Source organism: Oncorhynchus kisutch, linkage group LG14 (genome assembly GCF_002021735.2).
Source record: "Oncorhynchus kisutch isolate 150728-3 linkage group LG14, Okis_V2, whole genome shotgun sequence".
NCBI lineage: Eukaryota > Metazoa > Chordata > Actinopteri > Salmoniformes > Salmonidae > Oncorhynchus > Oncorhynchus kisutch.
This window is the reverse complement of record NC_034187.2, coordinates 36,476,218-36,495,148: the sequence shown is the minus strand read 5'-3', so window position 1 is coordinate 36,495,148 and position 18,931 is coordinate 36,476,218. Positions and strand designations below refer to the sequence as shown.

The 18,931-nt window shown below is 42.3% G+C and overlaps 1 protein-coding gene across 1 annotated transcript in view; it reads right to left on the bottom strand.

The window, feature by feature from the left end:
* greb1 (growth regulating estrogen receptor binding 1) overlaps positions 1–18,196 on the bottom strand; it is a 47,879-nt gene extending 29,683 nt beyond the window's left edge. The window contains exon 1 of the mRNA XM_031789207.1: positions 17,983–18,196. The gene's annotated coding sequence lies outside the window, so the exon portion shown is untranslated. The remainder of the gene's footprint in view (positions 1–17,982) is intronic.
* Positions 18,197–18,931: the final 735 nt, after the last annotated feature.

Below are 18,931 nucleotides of genomic sequence, written 5' to 3'. Positions count from 1 at the left end.
GAATCAGCTGTTCTTTTCTCAAAGGAGAAAAGCATGCACACATTTAAAAACAACACACTACTTATCCATTTAGCTATAAAATAATGAATTGCACAACCAGCTACATTTGTTTTGATCACTTTACACGTTCATTTTGGGATTCACACTTGATGACGCGAGTGGAGGAGAGTCTCATTTCATACAAGTGCTTTTTGTTTTCATGTTTCCTCTCACCTCCGCTTCTCGATTACCGAAGAGAAGACCGAGGACAGAGGGGAGCAAAACGTATTGAGATTCCTCCACAGTTCCCCTATCAGTGAATATCATTAGGTAACACAAAGGGAGAAAGAGAGAGATTTTATTAGATTTTAGATTGATTAGGATCCCCATTAGCCAATGCAAGCAGCGACAGCTAGTTTTATTGGGGTCCGACACATAACGAAAAAGACATTACAGACAAAATACTTTACAGTTTACATACATTTAAAAACATTAAAAGGGTAGTGCATCTATCAGTTCCACATACATGTCATTACATACACACAACAAACAGGTCACATGGGGGTGAGGCGTTGTGCCGTGAGGTGTTGCTTTATTTGTTTTTTGAAACCAAGTTTTCTGTTCACTCATGGCTCTGTAAAATACTATACTCTGTAAAATACTATACTCTGTAAAATACTATACTCTGTAAAATACTATATTCTGTAAAATACTATACTCTGTAAAATACTATATTCTGTAAAATACTATACTCTGTAAAATACTATACTCTGTAAAATACTATACTCTGTAAAATAGTGAATGTTTTCTTTCATTTGTTCTGGACCTGGGGACTGTGAAAAGATCCCTGGTGGCATGTCTGGTGGGGTAAGTGTGTGTGTCAGTGCTGTGTGTACAGTAAGTTGACAGTGCAAACAAATATGAATTTAGCCAAGAGAGACTGGCATGCATAGTATTAATATTAGCCCTCTGATTACAATGAAGAGCAAGACATGCTGTTCTTTTCTGGTCCAGCTGCAGCGGTCTAAGGCACTGCTTCTCAGTGCTAGAGGCGTCACTACAGACCCTGGTTCGATTCCAGACTGTATCACAACCGGCAGTGATTGGGAGTCCCATAGAGTGGCGCACAATTGGCTCAGGGTCGTCCTGGTTAGGGTTTGGCCGGGGTAGGCCGTCATTCTAAATAAGAATTTGTTCTTAACTGACTTGCCTAGTTAAATAAAGATGAAATAAAAATACATGCAAAATTGACTTGGTCTTGGTTCTTTGCAGCACTTGACCATATGACTGGACAATAATCAAGATAAGATCAAACTAGAGTCTGCAGGACTTGCTTTCTGGAGTGTGGTGTCAAAAAAGCAGAGCATCTCTTTATTACGGACAGACCTTTCCCCATGCGTACTAGAAGTCGACCGATTAATCGGAATGGCCGATTAATTAGGGCCAATTTCAAGTTTTCATAACAATCAGAAATCGGTATTTGTGGAAACCGAGTTGGCCGATTTTGTTTATTTATTAAATTTACACCTTTATTTAACAAGGCAAGTCAGTTAAGAACACATTCTTATTTTCAATGACGGCCTAGGAACGGTGGGTTAACTGCCTTGTTCAGGGGCAGAATGACAGATTTTTACCTTGTCAGCTCGGGGATTCAATCGGGCAACCTTACAGTTAACTAGTCGAACGCTCTAACCACCTGCTTTACATTGCACTCCACGAGGAGCCTGTCTGTTACGCGAACGCAGTAAGAAACCAAGGTAAGTTGCTAGCTAGCATTAAACTTATCTTATAAAAAAACAATCAATCAATAAATCACTAGTTAACTACACATGGTTGATGATATTACTAGTTTATCTAGCGTGTCCTGCGTTGCATATAATTGATGCGGTGCGCATTCGCGAAAAAGGACTGTCGTTGCTCCAACGTGTACCAAACCATAAACATGAATGCCTTTCTTAAAATCAATACACAAGTATATATTTTTAAACCTGCATATTAAGTTAATATTGCCTGCTAACATGAATTTCTTTTAACTAGGGAAATGGTGTCACTTCTCTTGCAACAGAGTCAGGGTATATGCAGCAGTTTGGGCCGCCTGGCTCGTTGCGAACTGTGTGAAGACTATTTCTTCCTAACAAAGATGGCCAACTTCGCCAAACAGGGGAAGATTTAACAAAAGAGTATTTGCGAAAAAAGCACAATCGTTGCACGACTGTACCTAACCATAAACATCAATGCCTTTCTTAAAATCAGTACACAGAAGTACATATTTTTAAACCTGCATATTTAGCTAAAAGAAATCAAGGTTAGCAGGCAATATTAACCAGGTGAAATTGTGTCACTTCTCTTGCGTTCAATGCACAGAGTCAGGGTATATGCAACAGTTTGGGCCGCCTGGCTCGTTAGCGAACGAATTTGCCAGAATTTTACGTAATTATGACATAACATTGAAGGTTGTGCAATGTAACAAGAATATTTAGATTTATGGATGCCACCCATTAGATAAAATACGGAACGGTTCCGTATTTCACTGAAAGAATAAACATTTTGTTTTCAAGATGATAGTTTCCGGACTCAACCATATTAATGACCTAAGGCTCCTATTTCTGTGTTATTATGTTATAATTAAGCCTATGATTTGATAGAGCAGTCTGACTGAGCGATGGTAGGCACCAGCAGGCTCGTAAGCATTCATTCAAACAGCACTTTCGTGCGTTTTGCCAACAGCTCTTTGCAATGCTTCAAGCTTTGAGCTGTTTATGACTTCAAGCCTATCAACTCCCGAGATTAGGCTGGTGTAACCGTTGTGAAATGGCTAGCTAGTTAGCGGGGTGTGCGCTAATAGCATTTCAAACGTCACTCACTCTAAGACTTGGAGTAGTTGTTCCCCATGCTCTGCATGGGTAACGCTGCTTCGAGGGTGGCTGTTGTCGATGTGTTCCTGGTTCGAGCCCAGGTATGGGCGAGGAAAGGGACAGAAGCTATACTGTTACACTGGCAATACTAAAGTGCCTATAAGAACATCCAATAGTCAAAGGTATATGAAATACAAATCGTATAGAGAGAAATAGTCCTATAATTCCTATAATAACTACAATCTAAAACTTCTTACCTGGGAATATTGAAGGAACCACCAGCTTTCATATGTTCTCATGTTCTGAGCAAGGAACTTAAACGTTAGCTTTCTTACATGGCACATATTGCACTTTTACTTTCTTCTCCAACACTTTGTTTTTGCATTATTTAAACCAAATTGAACATGTTTCATTATTTATTTGAGGCTAGATTGATTATATTGATGTATTACATTAAGTTCAAATAAGTGTTCATTCAGTATTGTTGTAATTGTCATTATTACAAATATATAGATATTTTTAAATCGTCTGATTAATCGGTATCGGCTTTTTTTGGTCCTCCAATAATCGGTATCGGTGTTGAAAAATCATAATCGGTCGACCTCTAATCTTTACAATGGTTGAATCTATATGTTTTGACAATGAGTTTACAATCTAAGGTAACATCAAGTAATTTAGTCTCCTCAACTTGTTCAACAGCCACACCATTCATTACCAGTGTCAGCTGATGTCTAGAACTTAGGCAATGATTTGTACCATGCTCTTTGTTTTAGAGATGTTCAGGACCAGTTTATTACTGGCCACCCATTCCAAAACAGACTGCAACTCTTTGTTAAGGGTTTAAGTGACTTCATTAGATGTGGTTGTTAATGAGTACATTGTTGAATGGACACACACATTGTTAAATGCTAGTGGCAGATCATTGGTAAAACTAGAAAAGAGTAGAGGGCCTAGAGAGCTGCTCTGCGGTACACCACACTTTACATGTTTGACATTAGAGAAGCTTCCATTAAAGAAAACCCTCTGAGTTCTATTAGAGTGATAGCTCTGAATCCACGATATGGCAGAGGTTGATAAGACATAACACACTTTCTCAACAACAGGTTATGGTAAATAATATCAAAGGCTGCACTGAATTATAACAATACAGCTCCCACAATGTTTTTATTATCAATTTCTTTCAGCCAATCATCAGTCATCTGTGTCAGTCCAGTACATGTTGAGTGCCCTTCTCTATAAGCATGCTGAAAATCTGTTAATTTGTTTACAGAGAAATAGCATTGTATTTGGTCGAACACTGGCAGCAAGTTAATAGGTCTGCTGTTAGAACCAGGAACCAGCTTTACCACTCTTGGGTAGCAGAATGACTTTGGCTTCCCTCCAGGCCTGAGGACAAAGACTTTCCTCTAGGCTCAGATTAAAGATATGACAGATAGGATGGCAGCTGACTCTATAGTCACTCCTCAGTAGCTTTCCATCTAAGTTATCAATGTCATTGTCACGTTGTATAAATGATTGGAGACAGGTGCAGGAATTCGTAATAGGGAGGTTAATACTCCACCCAAAATATACAACCTGCCATGAAAAGGCATGGGGACGAAGCCCAAAACAAACACGTATCGAAAAACACAGAGACGTAACCCAAACAAAAGAGCGAGGTTAAACAGGACAAAACCCGCAAAACACTACATGGGGCGAGACCCGTAATAACAAATGCACAACAATACATACACGGGACCCGTAATAACAAATGCACAATACACGGGGCAAGACCCGTAATAACAAATGCAGAATACACGGGGAAAGACCCGTAATAACAAATGCACAATACACGGGGCAAGACCCGTAATAACAAATGCACAATACACGGGGCAAGACCCGTAATAACAAATGCACAATACATGGGACGAGACCCGTAATAACAAATGCACAATACACGGGGCTAGACCCATAATAACAAATGCACAATACACGGGGCAAGACCCGTAATAACAAATGCAGAATACACGGGACGAGACCCGTAATAACAAATGCACGATACACGGGACGAGACCCGTAATAACAAATGCAGAATACACGGGGCAAGACCCGTAATAACAAATGCAGAATACACGGGACGAGACCCGTAATAACAAATGCAGAATACATGGGACGAGACCCGTAATAACAAATGCAGAATACACGGGGCAAGACCCGTAATAACAAATGCACAATACACGGGACGAGACCCGTAATAACAAATGCAGAATACACGGGGCAAGACCCGTAATAACAAATGCACAACAATACACGGGGCGAGACCCGTAATAACAAATGCACAATACACGGGGCGAGACCCGTAATAACAAATGCACAACAATACACGGGGCAAGACCCGTAATAACAAATGCACAACAATACACGGGGTGAGACCCGTAATAACAAACGCACAACAATACACGGGACGAGACCCGTAATACCAAGTGCACAATACACGCAGCACGAAAGCCGAAACCACAAAGCACAGGTACTCACAAGACCAACGGACATGGGAACAATAACCAACAAGAAAAATGGTGAACAGAGGGCGCATATATACAATTACTAATCAGGGGAATTGGAAACAGGTGTGCGTAATGAGACAGCTCGGTGACGCCTAGAGGCCGGTGATGTAGACCTCCGTAACTGGTGCACGGAATGAGTACTGGGGGAATCCGTGACAATCATTATTGATCGATAACAATTTCTCCACCTCCCCCACACTAACTTTACAAAATTCAAACTCACAATGCTTTTCTTTTGCCCAATCTATGCTGACTGTTCATTTTTTGGCATTTCCTGCTTAAGTTTGCCCACTTTGCCAATTAAGTAATCATTCACATAATTGGCAACATTAAATGCTTTTGTGATGAATAAGCCATTCAATGAACGATGGAATTGAATTTGTCTTTCTGCCCATATTCATTTAAAGTACTCCAAAGTTTTTTTCATAATTTTTTACATCGTTGATCTTGGTTTCATAACACAGTTTCTTCGTCTTTTTTTATTGCGTTTAGTCACATCATTTCTCAATTTTCAGTAAGTCAGCCACTCAGATGTACAGCCAGACTTATTAGCCACTCTTTTTGCCCCATCTCTTTCAACCATAAATTTTTAAAATTCTTTATCAATCCATGGAGCCTTAAGAAACTGACTGTTAGAACGGTTAACAGGTACATGTTTATCAATAATTAGAAGAAGCAATTACATAAATTCATCAAATGCCTCATTAATCACATCAGACCAACACCTATTTTTAACATCATCCACATAAAAGTCACAGCAAAATCTGATTTATGATCTCTTGGAAACTATTTTAAGCCCGATTTTTGGAACTTTGGCTTTCCTGGATATAGCCACTATACTGGGATCACTGCATCCAATGGCTACGGGTACAGCTTTACAACAAGGTTCTACAGTAGTAGTAAAAATGTGATCAATACATGTGAGTGATCTTATTCCTGTAGAGTTTGTAACCACCCGGGTAGGTTGATTAATAACCTGAACCAGATTACAGGCACTGGTTACAGTGAGAAGCTTCCTCTTGAGCGGAAAACCAGTCAATATTCAGGTCCCCAAGAAAGTAAACCTCTCTGTTTACATCACATACACTATCAAGCATTTCACACATATTATTTCGATACTGACTGTTCACACTTAGTGGCCTAAAGCAACACCCCTAAAGAAAAGGCTTTAGATGTGCCAAGTGAACCTGCAACCACAACATTTCAATACCACTTGACATTACAGGGATATGGCTCAGAATATATACAGCAACACCTCCCCCCATAAGCATTCCTACCCCTTCTATAGATGTTATATACTTGTATTGCTACTGTTGTATCATCAAATGGATTTTCTAAGTGAGTTTCAGAAATGGCTAATATGTCAATGTTATCTGATGTTAGAAATAAAGTCTCATGAAATCAATAACTTGCTAAGGCTCCATATATTAATATGGGCTATTTTCAGCCCTTTCCTGGGTAGCTTATCAGAGATTGACATCAAAGTGAAAAAGCAAACAAAGCAAGAAACATACTATACTTTCAGCAGTCCATCGTTCATTGAATCAGATGGTGTGCGTAAGTGTTTGTATGTGTGCTGAAGCTATGAACCCATAGGCTTGGTTCTCTCATCCCTTCCAGACTTTTGGGAGGGAGGGTGGACAATGAGCCTGTCATAGTAGATGTAAGCAATGTCCCAACACACTCTGGCAGCTTTCATGGCTGGGATAAGTTCTTTCCTCCTCTGGCACACAGCATCAGGATATTCCTCGTTGAGGGTGACTTCCTCTCAAGTTCTTGACTCTTTCCAGAACAGCTACCATGTCCTTGAACCTCAGGAACTTGACCACTATCGGCCTGAGCCTGTCACCTGGGCCGGTGGTGGGCTTTCAAGTCCTGTGGCCACGCTCCACCGCAATCTTCCTGTGGTCCATCTTCAGTTTCTCCAAGAGAATTTCCCTCACTTTGTCCTCAGACTCCGTCTAGGTCTCAGGTGGAGATTCTGCAGTGTTGTTCCACCTTAATTGTCCCTCAAGATAACCAGATTTCTCCATCATTGTTATCATGGATTCACATACAGAACTGATGTCCTCTCAATGACTCACAGTCATCTTGCCATTCTCCTGTTTGAACTGTTTTTCAGGTCCTGGACCTCTCTGGTCAGGTCATCCAATTGTTTTATTAGTTGACTCCACCAGTATTTGGACAACACTTGAAGCTATTTTCTTGTTACTTGTAGAACAAATTTTGTGTCTGTTTAAAAAGATCCTTCACCTGTGATAGAGGTACTCCCGCCGGCTTTGGTTGTTGTCATGGTAGCAATGTAGGTTACGCTGTTACTCCTCGCAGTTCCAGACAGGGAACGTTGCAGGGAAGATAGAACCGTGGGGAGAGAGAAAATAGGGGGGGAAAAGCAAGAAAAATAGTGCGATACTGAAAGAGAAAATGAAGTAGTGCATCTTGTTGTGAACAGCAGACATTCACTAACTAGCCTGTTCTTTACACTGACTCTGGCACACACACATACATACATACACACATACATACTCCCACACAAACATACACATACAGCAGTGGCGGCAGACTCCGGCGCGATGGTGGTCCAATCTCCCCATAAAACAATCAGCTATACAGTCACAGAGTCAGGTCGCCCTGACCTAAACAGCCTGCTCAGCTCAGCCCGCCCCCACCACACACACACAAAGGTGGCTCAGCTCAGCAGCGTGCGTAAACACAGCAAGGCCAGCACTCACAGTCAGTCACTATTGCAGTCGTGTGAGTGTGACAGAGTGTGAATCTGCTCTCTAAATAGTCAGGCTGTCTGATGGAAAAACACATCACAACACTAGGTCAATCCCACCTAATCCCACTACTCTAAACCCCCTGATCAGTTCATATGTGGCCTACACACACACACACACACACACACACACACACACACACACTCCCACTGACCCACACACACAAAAAAAAACAGACACTCATCATCTCAGCACAGTTCTTTAGCCCCTTATCTGAAAGGCGAGCCGTTTCATTAACAGACCACCAACTGCTAGAGGAATCCACCCTAGCCACCAATGCTAACTGGTAATGCTACTACTGCTAAGGCTAAGGCTAGCCTACCTTTCACTCTTACAGCAACGACAGTCAGGGACCGATCCTTACTTCAGATCATCTTCAAGACTGCTGCCTAAATCAGTGTTTCTCAACTATTGTTGTGCCTGGGACTTGCAAGCTATGATATCAATACAAGGACCACTTGTATTGATATCAATGGAATGTTCCATGCAAGGGCGCAATATTATTATTGCGGGGGGGGGGGGGGCAATATTATTATTCTCTTTTTTTTAATCCAGTCGAATAAACACTACAAACAGCCTACCAGACCGATCGGAGGCGTCCGCATGGTCCTAAAGCACACTGTTGCCTCGTTTTGTCATGGAGCATAGTGTGGGGAAAGCACAAGATGAAAGACTTTAACAGGGTTCCCCCAACTGGCGGCCATGTTTTCTGAGCAAAAAAATCTAAATATATAGATACAGTGGGGCAAAAAAAGTATTTAGTCAGCCACCAATTGTGCACGTTCTCCCACTTAAAAAGATGAGAGAGACCTGTAATTTTCATCATAGGTACACTTCAACTATGACAGACAAATTATGGTGGAAAATAAGTATGTGCCTCCCATAGTCTGTTCTGGACTTGGGGACTGTGAAGAGACCTCTTGTGGCATGTCTTGTGGGGTAGGCATGGGTGTCTGAGCTGTGTGACAGTAGTTTAGACAGACAGCTCGGTGCTTTCAATATGTCAATCAATACCTCTCATAAATAAAAGTAGTGATGAAGTCAATCTCTCACCGGGGTTAACAGTAGTCAAGGTGCGACAAAACTAGGGCCTGTAGGATAGTGCTGTTAAGAAGGCAGAGCATCGCTTTATTATAGACAGACTTCTCCCCATCTTAGCTACTACTGCATCAATATGTTTTGACCATGACAGTTTACAATCTAGAGTTACACCAAGCAGTTTAGTCATCTCAACTTGCTCAATTTCCACATTATTTATTACAATATTTAGTTGAGGTTTAGGGTTTAGTGAGTGTTTTGTTCCAAATACAATGCTTTTAGTTTTAGAAATATTTAGGGCAACTTATTCCTTGCCACCTATTCTGAAACTAAACTAAATTGAAAGAAGCAAGGGGCCTAAACAGCTACCCTGAGGAATTCCTGATTCTAACTGGATTATATTTGAGAGGCTTCCATTAAAGAACACCCTCTGTGTTCTGTTAGACAAGTAACTCTTTATCAACATTATAACAGGGGGTGTAAAGCCATAACACATACGTTTTTCCAGCAGCAGACTATGATCGATAATGTCAAAAGCTGTACTGAAGTCTAACAAGACAGCCCCCGCAATAATTTTATCATCTATTTCTCTCAGCCAATCATTAGTCAATTGTGTAAGTGCTGTGCTTGTTGAGTGTCCTTCCATATAAGCATGCTGAAATTCTGTTGTCAATTTGTTTACTGTGAAATAGCATTGTATCTGGTCAAACACAATTTTTTCCAGAAGTTTACTAAGGGTTGGTAACAGGCTGAGCGGTGTGCTATTTGAACAGTAAAGGGGGCTTTACTATTCTTGGTTAGCGGAATGACTTTAGCTTCCCTCCAGGCCTGAGGGCACACACTCTCTAGTAGGCTTAAATTGAAGATGTGGCAAATAGGAGTGGCAATATCGTCTGCTATTATCCTCAGTAATTTTCCATCCAGATTGTCAGAACCCAGTGGCTTGTCATTGAATGAAGGAGCCGAGTTGTCAATGAATGAAGGAGCCGAGTTGTCAATGAATGAAGGAGCCGAGTTGGCTTTTTTCCCCAACATTTAATTTAAGGTGCCCCAAAGCGTTTTACTATCATTCTTTATATACTTTATCTTTGTTTCATAGTGTAGTTTCTTTTTCTTTATTTTAGTCACATGATTTCATGTTTGGGCATCTTTCTGTCAATTTGCAGTCTACAAATATTTTTTTTTGAATAATTTGGCTCGTGGCTGAATCCAGTTTATTTTAATTTTATATTTAACCTTGTATTTAACTAGGCAAGTCAGTTAAGAACAAATTATTATTTACAATGACGTCCTACCCCAGCCAAACCCTCCCCTAACCTGGACGATGCTGGGCCAATTGTGCGCCGCCCTATGGGACTCCCAATCATGGCCGGTTGTGATACAACCCGGGTTCAAACCCGGGTCTGTACTGATGCCTCTAGCACTGCGATACAGTGTCTTAAACCGCTGCACCACTTGGGAGGCCATCGCCACTTGTTGATGATCCCTGGATTATACACACACAAACACACATGCATGTACAAACAGTGACAGACACACACACACACACACACACACACACACACACACACACATGCTCGTTTCTGGGCCAGTTAATACACTGATGCAGTTTATGAGGAAAGGAAGAGACGGAAGACAAAACAGCGTAATGACCAGAGCAACACAAGTCATCATCACACCTCTAAAATCACAGAATGGAGGGGTTTTAAAAGGAGAGGAAGAGAGGAGAGCGAGGGAGGGAGGGAGGGAGATAAAAGTAGAGGTGCACTGATGGCACTTTGGGTTCTTAAGAAACCCCACACTCCTCCTTCCCTCACCCCCTGACACAGAGGTGGCACTTTCTTTCATCCCCCCTCCTCCCCATCGCCTCCCTCTCTTCCCCTTCTTTCTTTTCCCAGGGGAGAGCAGCAGCACTATTGTGTCTGTTTATGACCCCCCACCCACCCACCCACCCCCCACTCTCTGTCACACACACTTCAGTCTTGTATTTAGGAGCCTCTACACCCCCCCCCCCCCTCCCCACACAGTGCTCAAAAATATGCTTTTCCACTGATCTCAACCTCACATCCCAGAGTAGAGGTGCAGCCAATCAGAAGTAGCGACTTGAATACTGATGGATCGTCATAAAACCCTCTCTATGGTAGATGTGAAAATCATGGTTAGTTAAAACATGGGCCGCACTCTTAATGGTTCGCTACCATTACATAAGAAAGTCAAATGTATGTTCTGTTGTTGGTCCTCTGTGCCACATAAACTGTAAGGAATTAGTATTGAAAAGTACTACTCTGGTAAACCCATTTAAATATCCCCCCATGAGCATTCTAAAATGCCAACTAAGAGGCTGCTAGAAAAAGAGACATGAAGAGGAAAACTGTGTGGCTTATGCTTGTTCCTTGACCGCAGCCTCTGATCCCAGTGTTCTGGCTAGATGGCTAGTAGTGTGCCCACAGAGATTTCCAAAAAAACGAGGCGCAACATCGCGATACTTCCAGGAAGGCGTCGTGAAGCAGACGACTCGACAGACCAGACCGGGGTTTGGGGTTCGGCAAGTTAATTGGGAGAAGTGAAAAATGTGTTGTTCATTTTCTCAAATTCTAAAAGGCAAAAAAACTAGATTCAAAGCCAATGTGTTAAGTAGCTGAACTGGTCATTACTACAACTTTGTAAAAGTGACAAACTGACACGTTTTCATTCTTGTCAAAAACAACTTTATATCAAAGGAACGAGCGCCTTTCATTGGACGGCCTGCACATGCTCGTCGCGGCACGACCGTTAGAGCCGATGAAGTGTTTCTGCCAGCTGATATCGCCATGGCGTCGCCTACAAGCGTGATCGGGGATTCCTATTGGAGAAGCAGTTACTCAATAGCTTCATACTGTACTGCCTTTGCTATGACAGGTTCTGTTTTACACTAGAGCTGCTTTCTTGGTCAGGGCCCGTATCCAGATAGTGTCTTAGAATAGTGCTGATCTAGAATCAGTTTAGCCTTTTTAGATCATTATGAATCGAATCAAGTCAATTGTTATTTGTCACATGCACCAAATACATGCACCAAATACAGGTGTAGACTTTGACGTGAAATGCTTCCTTTACAAGCCCTTCACCAACAATGCAGTTCAAGAAATAGTTTTTAAAAAAGGACTAAATAAACTACAGTAAAAATTGTAATGAAAAGTAACACAATAAAATGACTATAACGAGGCTATATACAGGGAGTACTGGTTAGTCGAGGTCATTTGTACATGTAGGTAAGGGCAAAGTGACTATGCAGATAATAAGATAATAGATGATTAGCAGCGAGTAGCAGCAGTGTAAAAACAAAAGAGGGGGAGTCAATGTAAACAATCCGATGGCCATGTGATTAATTGTCCAGCAGTCTTATAGTTTCGGGGTAGAAGCTGTTAAGGAGCCTTTTGGACCTAGACTTGGCGCTCCGGTATGCTTGCCGTGCGATAGCAGAGAGAACAGTCTATGACTGAATAAGATTATATGGACAGATCCTAGATCAGCCCTCCTATTGTAAGATGCTTAGTGGATATGGACCCAGGTGTCCCTTGGAAAAGAATTATTCAATGCCCTCAATGGGACATCCTGGTTTAAATAAAGGCTAAGAATGCAGCATATAGATGAGAGTAGACCGGGCCAGGGTGGGATCTCTGTCCTGTGAGTGTTCTCACATAACAACCACAGAGACCAGGCACTTTCATTGACCCTCTAAAGAGCAGAGGGGAGGAGGAAAAGAGCATTAGAGGCTTTTAGCCCTGAGGTGTGTGTGTGTGTGGGGGGGGGGGGGGTTGGTTCTTTTATCCTTGTGGGGACCTAAAATCCCCAAAAGTCCCCCCAAGGATGGTAAAACAAGGAAAAAATGGGGGTAAGAATTAGGGTTAGGGTAAGGATTTAGGGTTAGAATTATAGTTAGGGTAAGAATTAGGGTTTGGAGTTAGAATTATGGTTAGGGTAAGATTCATGGTTAGGGTAAGGATTATGGTTAGGGTAAGGGGTTAGGGTAAGAATTATGGTTAGGATAAGGGGTTAGGTTTAGGGTTAGAATTATGGTTAGGGTAAAAATTATGGTTCGGGTAAGACTTATGGTTAGGGTAAGAATTAGGATTAGGGTACGAATTATGGTTAGGGTAAGAATTATGGTTAGGGTAAGAATTAGGATTAGGGTACGAATTATGGTTAGGGTAAGAATTAGGGTTAGGGGTAAGAATTAGGGTTAGGGTAAGAATTATGGTTAGGGTAAGGGGTTAGGTTTAGGGTTAGAATTAGGGTTAGGGTAAGAATTATGGTTAGGGTAAGGGGTTAGGTTTAGGGTTAGAATTAGGGTTAGGGTAACAATTAGGGTTAGGGTAAGAAATATGGTTAGGGTAAGGTGTTAGGTTTAGGGTTAGAATTAAGGTTAGGGTAAGAATTAGGGTAAGAATTAGGTTTAGGGTTAGAATTAGGTAGGGTTAGAATTATGGTTAGAGTAAGGGGTTAGGTTTAAGGTTAGAATTATGGTTAGGGTAAGAATTAGGGTTAGGGTAAGGGGTTAGTGGTTAGGTTTAGGGTTAGGAGTTAGGTTTAGGGTTAGGTTTAAGGATAGAGGTTAGGATTTTTAAGGGAAATACATTTTAGGTCACCACAAGAATAGAAGAACATGTGTGTATGTGTGTGTGTGTGTGTGTTTGTGTTTCTTTAGACACCCAGTAAACCAGCGCTATCTGACTGGTGGTGTGGGAGGGAGAATTTCAGAAGAGCAAACACAAACATTATCCATCTACAGGGGGAGAGCAGGGCCTACATTACACACATACACACACACACACACACACACACACAAAGACCTCCCACAAGGTTCATCTCAAGACAAGAGGTCAGAGGGTGAGTCCAGATAACAATGTTTGGGCAGGGCTTTGATGGGACCCCAAAACCCCTCCATACACACACACACACACACACACACACAAGTATGCATGCACGTACGCACACACCACACATACACGTGCACGTACGCTCTGCTGTCCTGTCGGCTCAGTGAATACAAAGGGCCTCTTCCAGGGGTCATGGGTAGAAGGTCAAGGGTCAGAAAGATAGCCAGTGGTTGTTCTCTCAGGACTGGCCCACATACCACCAACCCATTCTCCTCAGGCCTCTAACCTCTAACCCCTGCACGCTCACTGACACACACACACACACACACACACACACACACACACACACACACACACACACACACACACACAAAGTCCTAACCTCTCACTACAGGACCACATTACCGGCACAGCCAGATGCATTCAGAGCTGCTCCCTCTGTGTGTTTCTTTGTGTGTGTGTGTGTGTGTGTGTGTGTGTGTGTGTGTGTGTGTGTGTGTGTGTGTGTGTGTGTGTGTGTGTGTGTGTGTGTGTGTGTGTGTGTGTGTGTGTGTGTGTGTGCGCATGTGTTTCTTTGTGTGTTTGTGTGTGCACGTGCGCGTGTGTGTTTTTTTTTTTTGTTGAGCGAGAGAGGTGTCAGCAGTGTGAATGGTGAATGTGGCAGCAGGCAGTTCTTTGAAACGGAGCTGAATGCTCTGAAGCCAACCCCTCAGTGCGATGGGAATGGGAGTCCAGTTTAGCAGATGCTACAACTTTACTGATCAATGACTGTAAATAAACACTGTCTTTCACCATCTCCTCAATAGCTACATGGATCAATGTGCCTATCCAGGGACACAAGCTGCCCGGGGTGGGTATGGATATGGAATAGAGAATATAAGACAAGGAATTTGGGATAGAGAGCTGAAACACGAGATTCTGTTCCCGGGAAAAGCTCTGAGGCAACTCTCTCTCTCTGAGCTACCTGTTTGTATCTTGAAAGAAATCAGACCGTAATGATACTTACTATGTAATTACCAGGTCACGGAATCTTTGCTACAGCTCATTAGTCCTAGAATGGTACATTGCTTCCTTGCTATCTCCCTCTCTCAGACTCAAACTTTCTCTGGTCTTTCTTCCCCCTTTCTCTTTCTCTCCTTTCTTACCAACTGTCTTCTTGCTCTCTTTTCACTGCCTCTTCTCTCCCCGTCATCTCTCTTCTCTTTTGTAACATCTTGCCCCCTCCCTCCATTTTCCTACTCTCTCTCTCTCTCTCTCTCTCCGTCCCATCCCCCGATCAGGGTTTGTAATCTCTAGTGTAAATAGGACTCGTTGCGCCCCAGTGACACTCATACAAAGGGCCTGAAAAATACATAATGACTGCTAGACTATTACAATTCTACCATAATCTCACAAAAGCTCTGTCTCATCCTGCGCTCGTAAAATGACTGGTGACTCGAGGAACCCTGGAGGAACCCTGGAGTGGAGGCGTGGCTTAGTAGGGGCGCAGTTTTAAGATCGGTTTTGTTTTCACCACCAGTGAGCGTAAATGTCATTCCCGTTCATGTGTTCTGTTGTATTGTTATCACATGTTAAGATTGAACACTGACAGTCTTGTAGCTTCAGTGAGGCTATCAGAGGTGTATGAGTACCTCAGGAGCCCATTCAAATCCCAATGTTGGAATAGTTGCCACTTTAGGACTTTGTTTTTGGATAGTCTGGACTTTCATCTGTAGATGCTCTGCCGATGGTCATACTATCAACAAACTATCTGTTTATTAGCAACTGTTTGCTATGGTTTGGGTTAAGTTTAGAATAAGGGTATAGGTTAGGGTAAGGGTTAAATTTAGGGTTAGAGCTAGGGTTAGTAGATAGTCTGTAGAGCATCTACAGATGGACTATCCACGTAAGGTGTTACCTCACCTTATTACTATATGTCATCAGACATGTTAATATTATGAATATTTTCTTAGAATATGTGAAAATGTATTTGATTTATTTTTTATTTCACCTTTATTTAACCAGGTAGGCCAGTTGAGAACAAGTTCTCATGTACAACTGCGACCTGGCCAAGATAAAGCAAAGCAGTTCGACACAAACAACAACACAGAGTTACACATGGGATAAACAAACGTACAGTCAATAATACAATACAAAAACAAATATGGGGATGAGGTAGGTAGTTGGTTGGATGGATGGGCTATTTACAGATGGGCTGTGTACAGCTGCAGCGATCGGTAAGCTGCTCTGACAGCTGACGCTTAAAGTTAGTGAGGGAGATATAACTCTCCGACTTCAGTGATTTTTTTCGATTTGTTCCAGTCATTGGCAGCAGAGAACAGGAAGGAAAGGCGGCCAAAGGAGGTGTTGGCTTTGGGGATGACCAGTGAAATATACCTGCTGGAGCACGTGCTACGGGTGGGTGCTGCTATGGTGACCAGTGAGCTGAAATAAGGTGGAGCTTTACCTAACAAAGACTTATAGATGACCTGGAGCCAGTGGGTTTGGCAACGAATATGTAGAGAGGACCAGCCAACGAGAGCATACAGGTCATAGTGGTGGGTAGTAGATGGGGCTTTGGTGACAAAACGGATGGCACTGTGATAGACTACATCCAGTTTGCTGAGTAGAGTGTTGGAGACTATGTATTGGAGGCTAAAATGAGGGGCCTGCCGAGTGGCGCAGCAGTCTAAAGGCACTGCATCGAAGTGCTAGAGGCGTTACTACAGAGCCGGGTTAATTCCCTGGCTGTGTCACAACCGGCCGTGGCCGGGAGTCTCATAGGATGGCACACAATTGGCCCAGCGTAGTCCGGGTTGCAGAGGGTTTTGCCAGTGGGGCTTTACTTGGCTAATCACACTCTAGTGGGCCTGGTGCCTGCGTGCTGACCCCGGTCGCCAGTTGAACAGTGCTTCCGGGTTAAGCTGATGGGTGTTATTTAATAATTTAAGGAGCGCGGTTAGGCGGGTCAAGGAGGACGCATGACTCCACCTTCGCTTCTCCCGAGCCTGTTGAGGAGTTTCAGTGATGAGACAAGATAAAAAAGTTGGGGAATAATAATAATATGTCAAATGCCATCAATATTCCAAGGCCATTTTTAATTTGCTGTGTACAAACTTAACACGAACCACCGTAATGACATTTACACTAACGGTGTCCAAAAAGGATAATATGAAAGCCATGCCTCCAATAAGTCACGAGTCCAATCTGAATGGCTCTACAATATGTTATTAAAAAAAGTTCAAAACGTAACCCTTCCCATCACAAAAAGGTTCCGGTTTTAACCTTTACACACGGGTCCCCGAAGACCCTTTTCAGAGGCGTTAATCAAGGAACCTTCTTGAACTAGAACGGTTCCGCTGGTGTGGCGACCCAAAAGGTTATTCCAGACACCTTTCCTTCTAAGAGTGTAGGCTGTCTGTGACACAGCCCATAGTGAAGTGAGTTAAAAATAAAAAAAATAGACAAAACCATCAAACACAACCCAGTCTTTACCGGGATCCGAGAGGGTAGCCGTAAACCACCAGAAAAGTGTGTCCACTCCAGACTGACCATTTTGGAATGACCAAAAACACCAACAACAAACACTAGAACAAACACCGATGATGTACTGATCTAAGCACAGAAACATTACTTGGTAAATCTCTCGAGGATTCAAAGCGTCCTACTTTCTTTGGCACCTAATATTCTCATGTAACTGGATGGTTCCCTTCCTAGCATGATGAAAACAGACCTCATCTCCCTGTTACTGTACTGATTCTATTACTGGCAGCAACAGCTCTGTTCATAGAACAATGATGGAGATACAAGACTCTGGCCTTGAGAACAGTCTAGGAGATAAACAAGGACCTTGTGTACTGGCAGCCACAAACGGGAGTCAGAGAAGACCCGCATTCGTAACGCGAATCGACGTGTTCAACATCAACACTAATAATAGACCAAGTCAACTTACCTGTGAATTAAACTTATAATGCTGTTCAAAAAAATTTACAATAGCGACTTGTTGCGATAGCATTAAATTATTAGGTCCATATCTCCGCCAGTAGCCGTACGCGCGGCGGTCACCTGGTCAGTACGGCGGTCGTCTGGTCAGTAAACCAAGTACCAGGCGAGAGAAATCTGGTCAGCGAGATAAACTACGAGGGAAACTGGGTGACGCTACTCATCCCCTGATCCCCTGAATGAAATGTCCATCCCCCTTTCACACGGACAGTGGTATCTTCCAAGACAGGAGCCATTCGTAATCTGGACTAAACCACTTTGAATCAAGTAAGATTTTTTGAATGCAAGATTTCAATCTAATATTTGCACAGAACGATTCACGGAAATAGTGAATAGAACTCAACGCATGCACCATATACTAATTTACAATATATAGGCTACATTTACGCCTATGTTATATGTTATGTTAAAGGGTATTTTTGTAGATTTGTATCGTATTTTTGTAGATATTCAATAAGAAGCTAATTATGGGCTACATTCTGGAAAATTATGAGGTAGGCTAACCTATGCAATAGCCTAGCCCATGTTACTGCCATAGTCAGAGGTGAAGGGGTAGATGCAAAACATATGGGTACCATAATAATGCTTAGTCTACCTCTCACTCACCTGTTGTAAGTAGTAGGTGGTAATTTCTCTATGTGATACGCTCCCTCCATCTGCTGGATGTCAGTCGGAACTACAGCACCCCCTCATATATGTCGGCCCACATAGGCTTTAACAGCACATGGCATGTGCGTTCTGCAATCGAATGTAACTATTTCTATTCAATAAAAGCCAATAAAATAAAACTGCAAAATGAAACCGTTTTTGCGTAGTTTTTTTCCCACCATTTTCATTTGAAACAGAATTGATGGTCCAATGCAGGCATTTCTATCTCAATATCAAATCATTTCTTGTTA